The sequence below is a fragment of the Pristiophorus japonicus genome, unplaced genomic scaffold, assembly GCF_044704955.1.
Source record: "Pristiophorus japonicus isolate sPriJap1 unplaced genomic scaffold, sPriJap1.hap1 HAP1_SCAFFOLD_314, whole genome shotgun sequence".
Taxonomy (NCBI): domain Eukaryota; kingdom Metazoa; phylum Chordata; class Chondrichthyes; family Pristiophoridae; genus Pristiophorus; species Pristiophorus japonicus.
In genome coordinates, this window is record NW_027252933.1 from 272,160 (window position 1) to 285,634 (window position 13,475).

Genomic DNA, 13,475 nt, shown 5'->3' on the forward strand with positions numbered 1-13,475 from the left:
TGATGAGGAAAAGTGCCACCGCCTGAAGAAGAGGCAATGCGCCATCCCACGGAAAAACAGGAGCAGGAAAGCGACCAACACAGCCCTGCCCCAGGAACCAGAGAGCAACAAAGGTCCCAGCGCACACGAGCTCCGGGAAACCGGGAGCGAAGGAGCAACCAACGCAGACCAGCCCCGGGACAACGGGAGCAGCGAAGTGCCCAGCACACCCCACCTCCGGAACACCGGGAGCGACGCAGCGGTCGACGCACAACAGCTCGACACCGCCGCGACTGACGAAAAGGGGGAACCACCAACACCAGGCGAGGACACTGCAGAGAACATTGAGGACTTAATCGCAGAACTGCAGCAGTCCCCTGGTCAAAACATCCCCACAGCAGAGGACGATGATGACCACGCCACCCCAGGTGCAGTAAATGTGGAATTTGATGTAAACAGTAATAACTTAGACATGCTGGAAATCGCCATTGTGGAATATAGGGGAACTGAAAACGGTTCACCTGAAATTGAAGATGTATCTGAACTGCAATGTATGTAAATGTAAAACATAGCGTAAAAATGGATTTAAAAATTGCTAGTATTAACGTGCGTAGCGTGAAATCGACTACGCGATGTGTTTCCACCTTGGGGTACCTCGCCAAGGTCAAAGCGGACCTGCTGTTCTTGCAGGAGTGCGGCCTGCCGCACTTCAGCAGTTACCGGCAGTGGTCACGATGGTGGACCCATGGACCATCCATTTGGTCAGGGGGCAACGACAGCCGAGCTTCCGGCTTAGGCATTCTGCTGCGGGGAGGCCACTTCACCATCACCGAAGTTAAGGAGTTGGTGGGCGGCCGCCTCCTCGTAGCAGATGTAATGTACAAAAACTCCCCTCTCAGGTTAATTAATGTTTATGCTCCAGCGGTGAAGAACGAGAGGCTGGCCCTCTTCCAGCAGCTCCCACTGTTACTGGCAACGTCCAGACCGGTCATTCTGGGTGGTGACTTCAACTGCATCATCGATGCGGCTGGACGATCCAGCAGAGCCGACAGCAAACTGGACGCCACGTCCAAACTCCTGATGGATGCGGTAAAAGATGCCAAGCTGTGCGACGTCTTCAGCAACCCTGCAGACGGAGCACCGCGCAGATACACCTGGTCGAGACCAGACGGGTCCGTCCGTTCCAGAATTGACTTCCTGTTTGTGTCCCACACGCTCAAGGTCAGATCCACCGACGTCACGCCGGTGTTCTTCTCTGACCACTGCCTCCTACTGGCTGACTGCCACATGCAGGACAACCAGAAAGTTGGCAGAGGGATATGGAAGCTGAACGTGAAACTGTTGACTCGGGAAAACATTGAGGAACTCAAGAGGGATTACAAAGGTTGGAGAACCGTAAAACCCCTCTGCGATTCCCCGATGCACTGGTGGGAAACAATCAAGACGAACATCAAGAGGTTCTTCATCCTCAAAGGTGTTCAGGAGGCGAGAGGGAGACAGAGGGAATTATCCCGACTCCAGACAAATATGCAAAACCTGCTCCTGCTGCAGTCGATGGGGGTCGATGTCGCGGAGGAACTCGAAGAGGTGAAGGGCCAGCAAGGCTCGCTCTTTGCCTCGGAGTCCTCCAAGATCATCTTCCGATCCAGAGTCCGCTCCGTCGAGCAGGATGAGACGTGTTCGCGTTTCTTCTTCCAAAAGGTACACAGGGGGAGCTCTGTGATCACTAGCCTAAAGGAAGAAGACGGTTCTGTGACGTCTTCGCAGCCTGACATGCAGAGGATCAGCGAATCTTTCTATGCCAGGCTGTACGAAGTCAAACCCACAGACCGCGCGGCCTCCCAGTCTTTCCTGTCGTCTATTTCGGATGTCTTAGACGACGGCAAGCGAGAGAGTCTGGACCACCCGCTAACTCTGGACGAGCTGACAAAGGCCGTCCGGTCCTTCGAGACGAATAAAACTCCCGGAAGCGATGGCTTACCGGTCGAGTTGTACTCGGCTCTGTGGGACTGGATAGGCCCGGACCTGCTGGAAGTGTACGGAGGTATGCTTCTGGCCGGCAGCATGTCAGAATCGATGAGGAAAGGCATCATCACCCTCATCTACAAGCAGAAGGGGGAGAGGGAGGAAATCAAAAACTGGCGGCCCATTTCGCTGCTCAATGTGGACTACAAGATCCTGTCAAAGGTCATCGCCAACAGGGTCAAGTCTGCTCTTGAGCTGGTGATTCACCCGGACCAGACCTGCGCTGTCCCCGGCAGGAAGATCTCTGATAGCCTCGCGCTACTCAGAGATACGATCGCCTACGTGCGGGACAGGAGGGTGAACACCTGTCTAATCAGCTTAGACCAGGAGAAAGCCTTTGACAGGATATCGCACACGTACCTGATGGACGTGCTCTCCAAAATGGGGTTCGGGGAGGGCATCCGAAATTGGGTCAAACTGCTCTACACAGACATCAGTAGTGCAGTTCTAATCAACGGGTGGGAAACTCAAAGCTTTCCAATCAGATCTGGAGTCAGGCAAGGCTGTCCTCTGTCGTCTGTCTTGTTTGTGTGTTGTATCGAGCCCTTTGCCGAGTCCATCAGGAAGGACGCGGGCATCAGAGGGGTGACGATCCCAGGCAGCGGAGGCGCCCAGGTCAAAACCTCGCTGTACATGGACGACGTCGCCGTCTTTTGCTCGGACACGCAGTCGGTCCGCAGATTGCTCGCAATCTGCGACCAGTTTGAACTGGCCTCGGGAGCAAAGGTCAACCGCACCAAAAGCGAGGCCATGCTCTTTGGTCACTGGACCGACCGAGCCTCCATTCCCTTCACCGTCAAGCCAGATTTCCTGAAGGTGCTGGGAATATGGTTCGGAGCGGACGGGGCGTGCGCCAAAAACTGGGACGAGCGCATTGCCAAGGTCAGACAGAAACTGTCATTTTGGGAGCAGCGCTCCCTTTCCATCACAGGCAAGAACCTGGTCATCAGGAGCGAGGTGCTCTCGGTGTTGTTGTACGTGGCGCAGGTCTGGCCCATCTCACGATGCAGCGCCGCGGCAATCACCCGAGCCGTCTTCCACTTTGTCTGGAGATCCAAAATGGACCGTGTCCGCAGAGACACGATGTACAAATCTCTGGACAGTGGAGGAAAGGACGTTCCGAACGTGGCCCTCATCCTGATGGCCACCTTTGTGTGCGGCTGCATCAAGCTATGCACAGCCCCCCAGTACGCAAACACCAAGTGTCACTACGTGCTGAGGTTCTACCTGTCCCCATTGTTGAGAAGGATGGGTCTGGCCACGCTGCCGCGAAACGCCCCCACCAGTTGGACCATGCCTGTCCACCTGTCCTTCGTGGAAAAGTTCTTCAAAAGAAACCCCTTTGACCACAAGGCCATCAAACAGTGGTCAGCACGTAAGGTCCTGGACACCCTACGAAAGAAGGAGACGGTGGACCCTGTCGGGTGGTTCCCTGAGCGGACTGTCGAACTTGTTTGGCAGAACGTCTCATCGCCAAAGCTTACACACAAGCACCAAGACGTAGCTTGGTTGGCGGTGAGGGGGGCCCTACCCGTCAGAGTGTTCATGCACAGCCGACGCCTCAGCAGCACGGCCCGGTGCCCCCGGGCCGGCTGCGGGGCGGACGAGACTGTCACCCATCTCCTTCAGGATTGCGCCTTTGCGACGCAGGTCTGGAAAGAGATGCAGTGGTTGCTGTCGAGGTTCATCCCAAGCAGCTCCGTAACACAGGACTCTGTGCTCTACGGGCTGTTCCCAGGGACACACACCGAGACAGACATCACCTGCTGCTGGAGGGCCATCAACTCGGTCAAAGACGCCCTTTGGTCTTGCCGAAACTTGCTGGTCTTCCAGAACAAGGAGATGACCACGTCCGCATGTTGCAGACTGGCGCAATCCAAGATCCAGGAATACGTGCTGAGGGACGCACTGAAAATTGGTGCAGTCGCCGCAAAGGCACGGTGGGGTAGGGCCACAGTCTAAAACCCTTCCGCCACGGAAAACCCGGGGGCAGAAATCAGCAGCAAACTCCCTCGGGCTGTATTCGTATTTGAAATTTACACTTTGTGTACATAGAGCACCAAACCTGTAAACATCAATGTAGTGCCATGTACAATGTAAGGTGTGTTATGAAATGCAAGTTTGAAAAGAAAAAATGTAAATGTACCATCACCCATTCCGGGCTCTGTAATGTAACACATGAAATGTAATTTGTGTAAATGTACCACAATGTACCCTGTTTATTGTACTGAATTGCAGTTGAACAGAAAAACGAGAAATGTAACGAACGAAACTGCCGTCGGCACCCAGATGTATTGTATGGGATTGCTGACCGCAGCGAAATGTAATGAAATGCCATCGAATGTACTGTACAGATTCTTTTTTATGAATAAAGTATATTTTGAAATAAAAAAAAAAAAAAACACATCCTGGGTGGGTGGGGAGGTTTGACCCATCCACCTCCACGGAGGTGTGTGGGGGACCTGACCCATCCACCTCCATGGCACGAACCTGGTATTGCAGTACTTCCAGGAACGGTGCAGTGGCTCTCGGCCTTTTGGCTAAGAGCATTGGCGCAGAGTGATCCTTGGCATGTGCAAGGTGACCTCTGGCGTTTGTGATTTGACAAAGAATTGGAACGATTGGCTACGAATTTTTTTTAAAAAAAACACATCCTGAAATCGGCCTTTTAGCTAAGATCAAGTGGAGTACCTGTTGATTGGGCATTCATATGCAAATCGACTGACTGCAGAAACTCGTTTTTCCAGTTTTGCTGGCTCTGGCCTTTGGCTTGAGCCAGGCGCCAATTGGAGAGAGGAGACAAAATCTGCATGTCGACTAACGATTCGACGGGCCCTTGGGCCTGTCAGGGGGCGGACACGGAGGTCCGCCCGTGCCCCGGACTGGGGCAACGAGAGAATGAAGGCTTCGGCCAAAACTCACAGCGAAAGGAGGAATCTGCAACCCGGATGGCGGCCAACCAAGCGGTGAACCAGGGAGTCCGAAACACCATCCGAGTGACGGTGAAGAAAGTGGAAGGACAGACAATGATCAACCGGGAACTTTTCGTGAAGAAACTCCTGCTGGGAACATGTGGCATGAAACTCGCCGACGTCTTCGCCTTGCAGGACCTCCCGAAGAGAGGTTACTTCGATGTGACCTTCAGAACCGTCACCCTCTGCCTGAAGTTCCTGAAGGGTTTGAAGGAGGCGAGTGAACCGCTGCGCTCAGTGCTAACTTGGGAGCCGCTGTTCACCCTCCCGTCGCAGCGAAGACGCACTATCACAGTGCAAATGTACGACCCCCACATCCCCCTCATCGATGTGCTGACTTTCCTCAACAGGTTTGTCGATGGGGCAGGAAGCAGCAGTGACGTGAAAGACGGGTACGGAATATGGACCAGCAAGCGCCAGATCCAGGCCACCTTGAAGGTGGACGCCAGCGGAACCATCCTGCACCCACCCTCCAGCTTTTCCATCGGAGGAAGTCGGGGCTACATGGTGTACGCTGGCCAACCCAACGTGTGCCGCACCTGCGGGAAGGCAGGCCATGTGGCGGCAAGCTGCAAGACGGTCATCTGCCGAAACTGCAAGAACGAGGGCCACCAGTCAAAAGACTGCAAGGAGACCAAGTGCTGCAACCTCTGTGGTCTGGCTGGGCACCTTTACAAAAACTGCCCCAAACGCAATCGCAGCTATGCGCAGGCAGCAAAGAACTTTGCACCAGAGGAGGAGGAAGCTGACGGACACAACGCTCCAGAGGAGAGCCACACCCTCCCCCCGACCATGAACTCGGGACAAGGCGGCGAGGAAGAGAACACTGCTACCGCGAGCTGCGAGCCACCAGCAGCCAGCAGCGAACCTCGCCCCCAGAGCACCGAACCCAGAGACGAGATGACATCAGACGAGGAAGCGGAATGGCAGACAGTAGGGAAAAGGCGCAAGGCCAAGAGGCGACCACCAAGCTCGGCAGAAACCAGCGACGGCAGCTTGTCTGATGAGGAAAAGTGCCACCGCCTGAAGAAGAGGCAATGCGCCATCCCACGGCCACGGAAAAACGGGAGCAGGGAAGCGACCAACACAGCCCTGCCCCAGGAACCAGAGAGCAACAAAGGTCCCAGCGCACACGAGCTCCGGCAAACCGGGAGCGAAGGAGAAACCAACGCAGACCAGCCCCGGGATAACGGGAGCAGCGAAGTGCCCAGCACACCCCACCTCCGGAACACCGGGAGCGACGCAGCGGTCGACGCACACCAGCTCGACACCGCCGCGACTGACGAAAAGGGGGAACCACCAACACCAGGCGAGGACACTGCAGAGAACATTGAGGACTTAATCGCAGAACTGCAGCAGTCCCCTGGTCAAAACATCCCCACAGCTTCTCGGCCTTTTGGCTAAGATCTGCATAACTAACCTGACCAGCCACCATGACTTCCGGGTGGTTTCTCCCTGGTCAGGAAGGTATATGCTTACATTTTTGTAAACAGGAGGTGGGTGGGATGGCTTGACCCATCCACCTCCACGGAGGTGTGTGGGGGACCTGACCCATCCACCTCCATGGCACGAACCTGGTATTGCAGCACTTCCAGGAACGGTGCAGTGGCTCTAGGCCTTTTGGCTAAGAGCATTGGCGCAGAGTGATCCTTGACTGGTGCAGGGTGACCTCTGGCGTTTGTGACTTGACAAAGAATTGGAAACGATTGGCTACGAATTTATAAAAAATAAAAATAAAAAAAAAACATCCCCACAGCAGAGGACGATGACCACGCCACCCCAGGTGCAGTAAATGTTGAATTTGATGTAAATAGTAATAACTTAGACATGCTGGAAATCGCCATTGTGGAATATGAAGCAACTGAAAACGGTTTACCTGAAATTGAAAACGATGTAACTGAACTGCAATGTATGTAAATGTAAAACATAGCTTAAAAATGGATTTAAAAATTGCTAGTATTAACATGCGTAGCGTGAAATCGACTACGCGATGTGTTTCCACCTTGGGGTACCTCGCCAAGGTCAAAGCGGACCTGCTGTTCTTGCAGGAGTGCGGCCTGCCGCACTTCAGCAGTTACCGGCAGTGGTCACGATGGTGGGCCCATGGACCATCCATATGGTCAGGGGGCAACGACAGCCGAGCTTCCGGCTTGGGCATTCTGCTGCGGGGAGGCCACTTCACCATCACCGAAGTTAAGGAGGTGGTGGGCGGCCGCCTCCTCGTAGCAGATGTAATGTACAAAAACTCCCCTCTCAGGTTAATTAATGTTTACGCTCCAGCTGTGAAGAACAAGAGGCTGGCCCTCTTCCAGCAGCTCCCACTGCTGCTGGCAACGTCCAGGCCGGTCATTCTGGGCGGTGACTTCAACTGCATCATCGATGCGGCTGGACGATCCAGCAGAGCCGACAGCAAACTGGACGCCACGTCCAAACTCCTGATGGATGCGGTAAAAGATGCCAAGCTGTGCGACGTCTTCAGCAACCCTGCAGACGGAGCGCCGCTCAGATACACCTGGTCGAGACCAGACGGGTCCGTCCGTTCCAGAATTGACTTCCTGTTTGTGTCCCACACGCTCAAGGTCAGATCCACCGACGTCACGCCGGTGTTCTTCTCTGACCACTGCCTCCTACTGGCTGACTGTCACATGCAGGACAACCAGAAAGTTGGCAGAGGGATATGGAAGCTGAACGTGAAACTGTTGACTCGGGAAAACATTGAGGAACTCAAGAGGGATTACAAAGGTTGGAGAACCGTAAAACCCCTCTGCGATTCCCCGATGCACTGGTGGGAAACAATCAAGACGAACATCAAGAGGTTCTTCATCCTCAAAGGTGTTCAGGAGGCGAGAGGGAGACAGAGGGAATTATCCCGACTCCAGACAAATATGCAAAACCTGCTCCTGCTGCAGTCGATGGGGGTCGATGTCGCGGAGGAACTCGAAGAGGTGCAGGGCCAGCAAGCCTCGCTCTTTGCCTCGGAGTCCTCCAAGATCATCTTCCGATCCAGAGTCCGCTCCGTCGAGCAGGATGAGACGTGTTCGCGTTTCTTCTTCCAAAAGGTACACAGGGGGAGCTCTGTGATCACCAGCCTAAAGGAAGAAGACGGTTCTGTGACGTCTTCGCAGCCTGACATGCAGCGGATCAGCGAATCCTTCTATGCCAGGCTGTACGACGTCAAGCCCACAGACCGCGCGGCCTCCCAGTCTTTCCTGTCGTCTATTTCGGAGGTCTTAGACGACGGCAAGCGAGAGAGTCTGGACCACCCGCTAACTCTGGACGAGCTGACAAAGGCCGTCCGGTCCTTCGAGACGAATAAAACTCCCGGAAGCGATGGCTTACCGGTCGAGTTGTACTCGGCTCTGTGGGACTGGATAGGCCCAGACCTGCTGGAAGTGTACGGAGGTATGCTTCTGGCCGGCAGCATGTCAGAATCGATGAGGAAAGGCATCATCACCCTCATCTACAAGCAGAAGGGGGAGAGGGAGGAAATCAAAAACTGGCGGCCCATTTCGCTGCTCAATGTGGACTACAAGATCCTGTCAAAGGTCATCGCCAACAGGGTCAAGTCTGCTGTTGAGCTGGTGATTCACCCGGACCAGACCTGCGCTGTCCCCGGCAGGAAGATCTCTGATAGCCTCGCGCTACTCAGAGATACGATCGCCTACGTGCGGGACAGGAGGGTGAACACCTGTTTAATCAGCTTGGACCAGGAGAAAGCCTTTGACAGGATATCGCACACGTACCTGATGGACGTGCTCTCCAAAATGGGGTTCGGGGAGGGCATCCGAAATTGGGTCAAACTGCTCTACACAGACATCAGTCGTGCAGTTCTAATCAACGGGTGGGAAACTCAAAGCTTTCCAATCAGATCTGGAGTCAGGCAAGGCTGTCCTCTGTCGTCTGTCTTGTTTGTGTGTTGTATCGAGCCCTTTGCCGAGTCCATCAGGAAGGACGCGGGCATCAGAGGGGTGACGATCCCAGGCAGCGGAGGCGCTCAGGTCAAAACCTCGCTGTACATGGACGACGTCGCCGTCTTTTGCTCGGACACGCAGTCGGACCGCAGATTGCTCGCAATCTGCGACCAATTTGAACTGGCCTCGGGAGCAAAGGTCAACCGCACCAAAAGCGAGGCCATGCTCTTTGGTCACTGGACCGACCGAGCCTCCATTCCCTTCACCGTCAAGCCAGATTTCCTGAAGGTGCTGGGAATATGGTTCGGAGCGGACGGGGCGTGCGCCAAAAACTGGGACGAGCGCATTGCCAAGGTCAGACAGAAACTGGCATTTTGGGAGCAACGCTCCCTTTCCATCACAGGCAAGAACCTGGTCATCAGAAGCGAGGTGCTCTCGGTGTTGTTGTACGTAGCACAGGTCTGGCCCATCTCACACTCCTGCGCCACGGCAGTCACCCGAGCCGTCTTCCACTTTGTCTGGAGATCCAAAATGGACCGTGTCCGCAGAGACACGATGTACAAATCTCTGGACAGTGGAGGAAAGGACGTTCCGAACGTGGCCCTCATCCTGATGGCCACCTTTGTGTGCGGCTGCATCAAGCTGTGCACAGACCCCCAGTACGCAAACACCAAGTGTCACTACGTGCTGAGGTTCTACCTGTCCCCGGTATTGCGAAGGATGGGTCTGGCCACGCTGCCGCGAAACGCCCCACCAGCTGGACCATGCCTGTCCACCTGTCCTTCGTGGAAAAGTTCTTCAAAAGAAACCCCTTTGACCACAAGGCCATCAAACAGTGGTCAGCACGTAAGGTCCTGGACGCCCTACGAAAGAAGGAGAGGGTGGACCCTGTTGGGTGGTTCCCTGAGCGGACTGTCGAACTCGTTTGGCAGAACGTCTCATCGCCAGAGCTTTCACACAAGCACCAAGATGTAGCTTGGTTGGCGGTGAGGAGGGCCCTACCCGTCAGAGCGTTCATGCACAGCCGACGTCTCAGCAGCACGGCACGGTGCTCCCGGTCCGGCTGTGGGGCGGACGAGACTGTCACCCATCTCCTTCAGGATTGCGCCTTTGCAACGCAGGTCTGGAAAGAGATGCAGTGGTTGCTGTCGAGGTTCATCCCAAGCAGCTCCGTAACACAGGACTCTGTGCTCTACGGGCTGTTCCCAGGGACACACACCGAGACAGACATCACCTGCTGCTGGAGGGCCATCAACTCGGTCAAAGACGCTCTTTGGTCTTGCCGAAACTTGCTGGTCTTCCAGAACAAGGAGATGACCACGTCTGCATGTTGCAGACTGGCGCAATCCAAGATCCAGGAATACGTGCTGAGAGACGCACTGAAAATTGGTGCAGTCGCCGCAAAGGCACGGTGGGGAAGGGCCACAGTTTAAAACCCTTCCGCCACGGGAAACCCGGGGGCAGAAATCAGCACCAAACTCCCTCGGGCTGTATTTGTATTTGTATTTATAATTTACACTTTGTGTACATAGAGCACCAAACCTGTAAACATCAATGTAGTGCCATGTACAATGCAAGGTGTGTTATGAAATGCAAGTCTGAAAAGAAACAATGTAAATGTACCATCACCCATTCCGGGCTCTGTATTGTAACACATGAAATGTAATTTGTGTCAATGTACCACAATGTATCCCGTTTATTGGACTGAATCGCAGTTGAACAGAAAAACGAGAAATGTAACGAACGAAACTGCCGTCAACACCCAGATGTATTGTATGGGATTGCTGACCGCAGCGAAATGTAATGAAATGCCATTGAATGTACTGTACAGATTCTTTTTATGAATAAAGTATATTTTGAAATAAAAAAAACACATCCTGAAATCGCTTCTCGGCCTTTTGGCTAAGATCATGCGTAACTAACCTGACAGGGGAGTAACCACCATAACCCCAAGGTGGTTCTCCCTGGATCAGGAAGGTATATGCTTGCTTTTTTGGAAATAGGAGGTGGCTTGACCCATCCACCTCCACGGAGGTGTGTGTGGGGGACCTGACCCACCACCTCCATGGCACGAACCTGGTATTGCAGTACTTCCAGGAACGGTGCAGTGGCTCTATGCCTTTTGGCTAAGAGCATTGGTGCAGAGTGATCCTTGATGTGTGCAAGGTGACTTCTGGCGTTTGTGATTTGTCTAAGAATTGGAAAGATTGGCTACGAATTTTTAAACATATCCCTGCCCTTGTACTCAAACCCCCTCGCTATGAAGGCCTACATGCCATTTGCTTTCTTAACCGCCTGCTGTTCCTGCATAGCAACCTTCAATGACTGATGTACCATGACACCCAGGTCTCGTTGCACCTCCCCTTTTCCTAATCTGTCACCATTCAGATAATAGTCTGTCTCTCTGTTTTTACCACCAAAGTGGATGACCTCACATTTATCCACATTATACTTCATCTGCCATGCATTTGCCCACTCACCTAACCTATCCAAGTCGCTCTGCAGCCTCATAGCATCATCCTCGCAGCTCACACTACCACCCAACTCCGTGTCATCGGCAAATTTGGAGATACTACATTTAATCCCCTCGTCTAAATCATGAATGGACAATGTAAACAGCTGGGGGCCCAGCACAGAACCTTGCGGTGGCGCACTAGTCACTGCCTGCCATTCTGAAAATTACCCATTTACTCCTGCTCTTTGCTTCCTGTCTGACAAGCAGTTCTCAATCCATGTCAGCACAATACCCCCAATCCCATGTTGTTTAACTTTGCACATTAATCATTAAGGGAAACATTTGAGCCATTGAAATGTGATTTCGTGTTGTTACTTTAAACGGCAGACTGACTCCCCCTGTTGGATTGTGTCTGTATCAGAGCTTCTCTCTCGCCCCATGTTGGATTTTCTGTGCATCCGCATCATCGGCAGTCGCTCGGAATGGAGGAAGCCTCTTGTTGCCTCGACTCCGAGAGTTCTGTGATGGCCTCTTAACGTGTCAACGAGGCTTTGCAGGGTACTGGCCATTTTGAATCACTCCCTCTGTTGAAATGAAAGTATACCGTAACATTGATCAACAAATATTGAATTAACAAATGCATATATTTCTAATTCTGACATTAATTGCAAAAATCAGGGGAGATCGCATACGCACTCCCCCACTACCACAAATTCTGCAGTCGAGGATCCCGCATTTGCATTTGGGAACATCGCAGGCAATGGCACACGCGGAAGTGCAATATGACCTAGGAACACCACCTTCTTGATCATGGTTACTCCCCTGCATGGTTTATGCTTGATTTTCGCAAACACTGCCTCCCGACATCATCCGCTGCCTCTTAATGTCTCAGCGACTCATGTATAAAAAATCACAATGTCCCTTTTCACAAAGTGCTGCTGCTTTAACATGTCCATTCTGCTAAAATATTGCAATGTCTAATGATATATCCCTTGTGAAAACACTGCAGTAACACAGAAGATACCGTCCTTATTTGCATATTGCCCTTAAAAGGAAATCAAAGCTCCCTCAGTAACATGCCTTCGGGCCAGGGAAAGTTTTCCGCAAATATAATCGCGATGTATATTTATTGCCTGTGAAGTAAATGTTTGTCAAATCTTCACATGAAACTAATTCAGAATCTGACGTGTTTGAAAAAGCAATGTTCCAGTTTTGCACAGGGGAAGATCAATAGGGAGGTGTGAGCTTGTGGCCGGGAGTCTTCGTCACAACAACAGCAACAACAAAAACTTGTATTTATATAGCGCCTTTAACGCAGTGAAACGTCCCAAGGCATTTGCCAGGACTAAGACCTGTGACATTCACCCCCTGCGGTGGAACCATTTCACCACTTTCCCATGACCCATCTCACTCGACCTTTTGTTGAAGTGGGGCTCCAATTTTTTGCAGAGCCGCTATCAGCGGGCGTGCTTTCAGCTGCCTTGGCCCGAAACACTGGAATTCCCCCCAAAAACATCTGCTCCTTTAAGACGCTCCTTTAAGGCGCTCTTTGACCAAACTTTAGGTCACCTGTCCTCACACCTCCTGATGTGGCTCGGTGTCAAGTTTTGTTTGATAACACTCCTGTGAAGTGCCTTGGAATGTTTTACTACGTTAAAGGCGCTATATAAATGACACATTGATCAGTAAATAAGGATAAACTTTTTCCAGTGTCAGAAGGTCATTAACCAGGGGACAGATTGAAGAAAATTTGCCAAAGAATGAGAGGCAACAGGAGGATGTCCGCCCCCCGACCTGAAGCGACTGAAGGTAAAACAACATTATGCAGCAAATTGTTGTGAGCTGTGTGAAAAGGTGGTGGAAGCACATTGAATAGTAATGTGGAAAAGTTAATTTGGATAATACTTGAAGGAAAAATACTCATCACTGAAAGAGTGAAAAGAGTTGGCCGCATGCTCTGGCCCAGCATGTAACCATTCATATTAAAAACTGGAACCCAGCAATTTCTCTCACTTACTTTGTATACTTTTTTATGAATTGCAAAGTCTGCATGGCAGCCCCACAGTGTCCTGGTCAATATTTATTCCTCAATCAACATGACAAAAACAGATTATCTGGTCATTATCACATTGC

General features: G+C 52.3%; 1 non-coding gene and 2 pseudogenes across 1 annotated transcript; 2 read left to right on the forward strand and 1 right to left on the reverse strand.

Moving 5' to 3' along the window:
• Positions 1-6,356: 6,356 nt before the first annotated feature.
• On the forward strand, positions 6,357-6,587 carry LOC139249474 (U2 spliceosomal RNA; annotated as a pseudogene).
• A 4,182-nt stretch (positions 6,588-10,769) lies between these two features.
• On the forward strand, positions 10,770-11,000 carry LOC139249473 (U2 spliceosomal RNA; annotated as a pseudogene).
• Positions 11,001-12,017: 1,017 nt separating this feature from the next.
• On the reverse strand, positions 12,018-12,177 carry LOC139249468 (U1 spliceosomal RNA). Its single transcript, XR_011591184.1, has one exon. It is a non-coding gene; the product is annotated as a U1 spliceosomal RNA (small nuclear RNA).
• Between the last annotated feature and the right edge of the window lie 1,298 nt (positions 12,178-13,475).